The sequence below is a fragment of the Ursus americanus genome, chromosome 5 (assembly GCF_024610735.1).
Source record: "Ursus americanus isolate L20-20 chromosome 5, mUrsAme1.1.p, whole genome shotgun sequence".
Classification (NCBI taxonomy): Eukaryota; Metazoa; Chordata; class Mammalia; order Carnivora; family Ursidae; genus Ursus; species Ursus americanus.
In genome coordinates, this window is record NC_142131.1 from 82,934,183 (window position 1) to 82,941,589 (window position 7,407).

The 7,407-nt window shown below is 35.7% G+C and overlaps 1 pseudogene; it reads left to right on the forward strand.

Moving 5' to 3' along the window:
• Positions 1-6,110: 6,110 nt before the first annotated feature.
• On the forward strand, positions 6,111-6,414 carry LOC123779411 (large ribosomal subunit protein uL16-like; annotated as a pseudogene).
• Positions 6,415-7,407: the final 993 nt, after the last annotated feature.

The window sequence follows — 7,407 nt, forward strand, 5'->3', positions numbered from 1 at the left end:
CGTTTCTGTTTGTTTCTATTTCCATGGTATTGGTCGTGAATTCTCCCCTTTTATTCATAATTTTATTAATTTGGGTCCTTTCTCTATATTTTTGAATAAGTCTGGCCAGTGGTATATTGATCTAGTTTTTTATTTCAAAGAACCAGCTTCTTGTTCTGTTGATCTGCTCTACTGTGCTTCTGGTTTCTAATTCATTGATCTCTGCTCTAATCTTGATTAACTGCCATCTTGTGAGTGGGTTAGGCCTGTTCTTCTGTTCCATCTCCAGCCTCTTAAGGTGAGAATATAAAGACTGCATTTTATTTTATTTTATTTTATTTTATTTTATTTTATTTTATTATTTTATAAGATTTTTTTATGTTATGTTAGTCAACGTAGAGTTTATCCTTAGTTTTTGATGTTATGTTCCATGATTAATTTTTTGTGTATAACACCCAGTGAACCTGCATTTTAGATTGTTCTATTCCTTTGAGTGAGGCTTGGATGACTATGTATTTTCCCCGTAGGACTGCCTTTGTATCGTCCCATTGGTTTCAGACCGATGTGTTTTCGTTATCTTTGGTTTCCATAAATTGCTTAAGCCCCTCTTTAATTCCCTCGTTTACACAATCATTCTTAAGCAAGATGGTTTTTAGTTTCCATGTGTTTGAGTTTCTTCCAAATTTTTCCTTGTGATTGAGTTCTGGTTTCAAACCATTGTGGTCTGAGAATATGCAGGGATTAATCTTAGTCTTTTGGTATCAGTTGGGACCTGTTTTGTGACCCAGTATATGGTCTATTCTGAGGAAAGTTCCATGTGCATTCAAAAAGAATGAGTGTTCTGTTGTTCTAGGGTGTAGTGTTCTGTATATATCTATGAGGTCCACCTGGCCCAGTATGTCATGGAAAGCTCCTATTTTTTTGATTTTCTGCTTAGATGATCTGTCTAATCCAGAGAGCAGAGTGTTGATGTCCCCTACTATTAATGTATTGTTATCTATGTGTCTCTTTATTCTGGTTAAGAGTTGGCTTGTGTATCTACCTGCTTCCCTGTTAGGGGCATAGATATTTATAATTGTTAGATCCTCTTGTTTGATACACCCTTTAAGAATAATATAGTGTCCTTCTCTATGCCATACTAGACGAGTTGGACCTCATAGATATATATAGAACACTACACCCCAGAACCAAAGAATATTTATTCTATTTTAATGCCCATAGAACATTATCAAGAATAGAGCATGTTCTGGGTCACAAAACAGGTCTCAACCAGTACCAAAAGACTGAAATTATTCCCTTCATATTCTCAGACCACAATGCTTTGAAATTGGAACTCAACCACAAGGAAAATTTGGAAGAAACTCAAACACTTGGAGACTAAGAACCACCCTGCTCAAGAATGATTCAATAAACCAGGAAATCAAAAATCAACTTAAACAATTTATGGAGACCAATGAGAATGAAAACACAATGGTCCAAAACCTTTGGGACCCTGCAAAGGAAGTCCTAAGGGGGAAATACATAGCCATCCAAGCCTCACTCAAAAGAATAGAAAAATCTAAAATGCAGTTTTTATATTCTCACCTCAGAAGGCTGGAACAGCAACAGAGAAACTGGCCTAACCCACGCATGAGAAAGCAGTTGATCAAGATTAGAGCAGAGATCAATGAATTAGAAACCAGGAGCACAGTAGAGCAAATCAACAGAACTAGAAGCTGGTTCTTTGAAAGAATAAATAAAATAGGCAAACCACTGGCAAAACTTTCCAAAAGAATAGAGAAAGGACCCAAATTAATAAAATTATGAATGAAAAGGGAGAGGTCACAACCAACACCAATGAAATTAGAAGGATTATTAGAAACTTTAATCAACAGCTTTAAGCCAATAAACTAAGCAATCTGCAAGAGATGGAGGCCTTCCTGGAAACCTATAAACTACCAAGACTGAAACAGTAAGAAATTGATTTTTTAAACAGACCAATTAATTATGAAGAGATTGAAACAGTGATTAAAAACCTTCCAAAAAACATAATGCCAGGGCCTGATGATTTTCCTGGAGAATTCTACCAAACATTCAAAGAAGAAATAATACCTATTCTCCTAAAGCTATTTCAAAAAATAGAAATAGAGGGAAAGCTACCAAACTCATTCTATGAGGCCAATATCACCTGGATCCTCAAACCGGGCAAAGACCCCATCAAAAAGGAGAATTACAGACCGATTTCCCTAATGAATATTCTCAACAAGATCCTTGCTAACAGAATTCAACAGTACATTAAAAGGATTATGCATCATTGTGCTTTTGATTTGCATTTCCCTGATGACTAGTAATGCCGACTTTTTTATCTGTGTTGATCATTTTGCTGTATCCTTAGAAAAATATCCATTTAGCTTTGTTTTTCCCATTAAAAATTGAATTATTTATTTGAGAGAGAGTGAGAGAAAGCCTAAGCAGGGGCAAGGGTGGATGGAAGAGGGGGACAGACAAGCAGATTCTGTGCTTGTTGCAGAGCCTGTTGTGGGGCTCCATCTCAGGACACTAAGATCAAAACCTGAGCCAAAACCGAGTCAGATGTGTAACCGACATAACCACCCAGGCATCTCCAGAATCCCTTTTGTGTTCTGTCTCTGTGTTGTCATTATTTTCTACTTTATTTTTAAAATTATATTCCATTAAACAACATATACTACATCATTAGTTTTTCATGTAGTGTTCAATGAATCATTAGTTGCATATAACACCCAGTGCTCATCACAACATCTGCCCTCCTTAATACCCATCGCGCGGTTACCACATCCCTTCTCTCCCCTTCCCTCTGTAACCCTCAGTTTGGTTCCCAGAGTCCAGTCTTTCATGGTTCATCTCCCTTTCTGATTTCTTCCATTTCTGTTTTCTTTCCCTTCCCCCATAGTCCTCTGCACCACCCCTTGTGTTCCACATATGAGTGAAACCATATGACGATAATAGCTTTTCTCCGCTTGACTTATTTCACTTAGCATGATACCCTCCAGTCCATCCATGTCAATGCAAAGATAGGTATTCATTCTTTCTAATGGCTGAATAATATTCCATTGAATATATGAGCCACCTTTTTATCCACTCATCTGTTGAAGGACATGTCGGCTCCTTCCACAATTTGGCTATTGTGGATGGACATTGCTGCTATTTAGTTCTATTCATTTTTAAATATGTTTGTTAAATTTAAAAAAAGATAAATGAATAAACAAGCAAAGCAAAAGCAGAATCAGACCTGTAAGCACAGAGAAAAGAAACTGATGATTACCAGAGGGGAGGGGTGGAGGGATAAGAAAGAATGGGGAAAGGGGAGAAGGAAGTACAGGCTTCCATTTATGGAATGAATAAGTTACAGACACAAAAGGTACAACATAAGGAATAGAGTCAATGGTATTGTAATAGCGTTTTATGGTAACATATGGTAAGTACACTTGTGAGCATAGCATAGCATAGCATAGCATAGCATAGCATAGCATAGCATACAGAGTTGTCAAATCACTATGTTGTATACCTGAAACTAATGTAACATTGTGTGACAACCATACTCAAATTAAATTTAAAAGGTAAAAATTTAATTCCAGGGGTCTTAAACTTTGAAAGACGATACTACCATAGTTATTTAAATAAGCAATAATGGGATAGAAAACCAGAATAGTGTACATATTATTGGAAGATAAAGACTTTAATGCTAATAACCAATATATAATAAAAATAAAATCAATAGGGATGTCTGGGTGGGTCAGTCAGTTAAGTGTCTTCTTTGGCTCAGGTCCTGATCCTGGGGTCCTGGGATCAAGTCCTGCATTAAGCTCCTTGCTCAGTGGGGAGCCTGCTTCTCCTTCTGCCTGCTGTTCCTCTGCTTCTGCTCTCTGTCTCCCTCTCTTTCTCTCTCTGATAAATAAATAAATAAATAAGTCTTCAAAAATAAAAATAAATAAAATAAATAATAAATGGAAAAATTGTTTTTGTTGTTGTTTTTAAGTTGACTGAATTCCTTATATGTTTTGGATATTAACCCTTAATTTAATAGATGCCTTGCAAAAAAATTCCCCATTGTCTAGGTTGTTCATTTGGGAATTTTTTCCATTGTGTGCAGAAGCTTCTGAGTTTGATGCAGTCCTCCTTTCTGAATTTTTCTTTTGTGTATACTTTTGACATCATGTCAAAAAACTCATTGCCAACACCAATGTCAAGGACCATCTTCCTTGCATTTTCTTCTAGCTTTATGGCTATGGGGTTCTATGTTTCAGTCTTTGATCAACTTTCGGTTAATTGTTGTGAATGGTGTGAATTAAGGGTTCAATTTCTTGGTTCTGCATGTGATTTTCCCAGTTTCCCCCGCACCACTTATTACAGAGACTATCCTTCCCAATTGGATATTCATACTTTCATGCCCCCCCACACACATATTATTATCTGTATATCCTGGGACATAATTATTTGATGTCTCTTCTGTTCTATTGGTCAATGTGTCTATTTTTGTGTCAGTACCATGCTGTCTCTATTACTATGGATTTGTAGCACACTTTGAAATCAGGAAGTATGATATTCTGGTTTTGTTCTTTTTTTCTCAGGGTTTCTTTGATTACTTGGAGTATTTTGTGGTTCCACATAAGTTTTATAATTGTTTCTTCTATTTCTGTGAAGAACATCACTGGTTATTTTGATGGAGATTGTGCTGAATTCTTATATGGGTTTGTGTATTATGGCCATTTTAACAATAATTATCCTGATTGTGAACATGGGATATTGTTCCATTTGCTTGTGTCTTCTTCAATTCTTTTAGCAAAGTACTGCAGTTTTCATTATGTATATAACTCACTTACCTTGTTAAATTTATTCCTAAGCTAATTATTGTTTTTGAGGCTATCATGAATGGGATAGATTTTTTTTTTTTGAGATGCTTCATCATTAGTGGAAATGAATGCAATTGATATTTATGGTAATATTGTATCTAAGCAATCAACTGAAATCTTTAAAGAAGTCCATTTTTTGGTTAATCTTCGATTTTTATCTATATTAGATAATATCATCAGAAAATAGCAACAATTTTACTTTTCCCTCTCTAATTTGAATACTTTTATTTCTTGCAAAATTGTTCTAGTTAGGACGCTCAGTAGTAAATTGAATAGGAGCACCATAAGTGGGCATCCTTGTCCTGTTCCTAGTCTTACAAGAAATGTTTTTGATTTTTACCCATTGTGTATAATGTTTGGTGTGATCTCTTGTATATGGTCTGTTTTTATGTTGAGCTATGTTTCTGCTATACCCATCTGCTACGGGATTTTACACAAAAGAATTATGTACTGTGTGAAATACTTTTTCTGGATCTTCTGAGATGTACATGTGATTTTTATCTTTCATCATATTGATGCAATGTATTACATTTATTGAATGTTATATATTGCATCATCCTTATATCCTAGGGATAAATGGCACTTGGTCATCGAGTATAATACTTTAATGTGTTCTTGATTTTGGTTTACTAGTGTTGTGTTTAGAATTTTTGCATCTGTATTCTTCAGGTATGTTGGTTTACAGTTTTCTTTTTCTTGTGATATCTTTATCTGATTTTGATATCAAAGTAATGTTGGCTTCCTATAATGAGTCCTTCTTGGTATTTTGGAAGATTTTGAGGAGGAATGGTGCTAATTCTACTTTAAATGTTTGATGGAATTATCCCATGAACTCATCTGCCCATGGAATTTCCTGAGTTGATTACTGATTAAATCTCTAGCTCTTTCCATGGTGCACCACTGAAGATCCTGGTGTGGCCATTGGTCGCCAGCCTGCCTGGTGTTACCAGTAGTGTAAGAACAAGCCATATCCTAAGTCTTGCTTCTGCAGAGTCATCATCGATGCCAAGATCTGCATCTTTGACCTGGGGTGGAAGAAGACAGAAGTGGATGTGTTCCCACTATGCGGTCACAAGGTGTCAGATGAATATGAGCAATTCTCCTCTGAAGTCCCCAGAAGCTGTCGTATTTGTGCCACCAAGTACATGGTGAAAAGCTATGGCAAAGATGTCTTCACATCCAATGCAGCTCCACCCCTTCCATGTCATCTGTATCAACAAGACATTGTCCCTTGCTGGGACTGACAGACTACAGACAAATATGCAGGTTGCCTTTAGAAAGCTCCAGGTCACAGTGACCAGTGTCCATATTAACCATGTCATGATGTCCTTCTGTAGGAAGCTGCAGAACAAGGTGCATGTGATTGAGCCCTACACAGGGGCATATTCAAATTCCCTGGCTGCTGGAAGATCCACATTTCCAAGGAGTGGGGCTTTACCAAGTTTAATGCAGACAAACGTGAAAACATGGTTGCTGAAAAGGAGCTCATCCCACATGGCTGTGAAGTCAAATACATCCCAGTATTTGTGGCCCCCTAGACAAATGGTGAGCTTTGCACTCGTAACAAACTAGGCACTGCCTTGTACTTATTCATGTGCACCAATAACTCCTACTTCCTGTCAAAAAAAAAAAACAACTTTACTCTTTATTAGTCCAGATTTTTTTTTATTTCTTTCTGATTCAGTTTTGGTAGGTTTTTATATTTCTAGAAATGTATCTATTTATTCCAGGTTATGTACTTTCCTGGCAATGAATTTTTCACGACAATCTGTTATGATTATATCTATTTCTAAAAGGTCAGTTATAATGTCTCCTCTTTCATTTCCAATTTTATTTGAGTTTGCTCATTTTTTCTTAGTCTACCTCAACTTTTTAAAGAACCAGCTCTCACTCTCATTGATGCTTTCTATTGTTTCTATGGTCTCTATTTCACTTATTTCTGCTCTGACATTTATTATTTCCTTCCTTCTGTTAACTTTGGGCTTAATTTGTTCTTGCCTTTAAAATTACTTTAGATGTAAAGGTAGTTTTTTTTTTAATTTGAGAGCTAATTTTTTAAATATATGCATTAATTGCAATAAACCTTCCTCTCAAAACTGACCATTTTATCATTATGTAATGATCCTTGTCTTTTGTTGCTGTTTTTTACTTGAAGTTTATTTTGTACAGCTATCCCTGCTATACTCTTCTTTTGCACTCTTCATTTATTTTCTACTCTGTTTGCTTGAAATGTCATCTTCCATCTTTTTACTTTGAGCCTATGTTTGTCTTTGTAGCTGAGATGGGCAGCATACAGTTGGATCTCTTTTTTTTTTTTTTTTTACTCAGGCATTCTGTGCTTTATGGTTAGAGAGTTTAATACATTTACAATTTTCACAACCATTAATATGTACTACAACTATTACTACTACTATTTTCTCTTTTGTCTTCTATTCATTTTTTTGGTTCCCTTTTTTTTTCTTTTTCTCACTCTAAGTTTGTAAGCTGATGGTTTTCCATGGCAATTTGGTCAGTTTCACCTATTTTTTTTTAATTTTGCATCCAGTCTAGATATTTG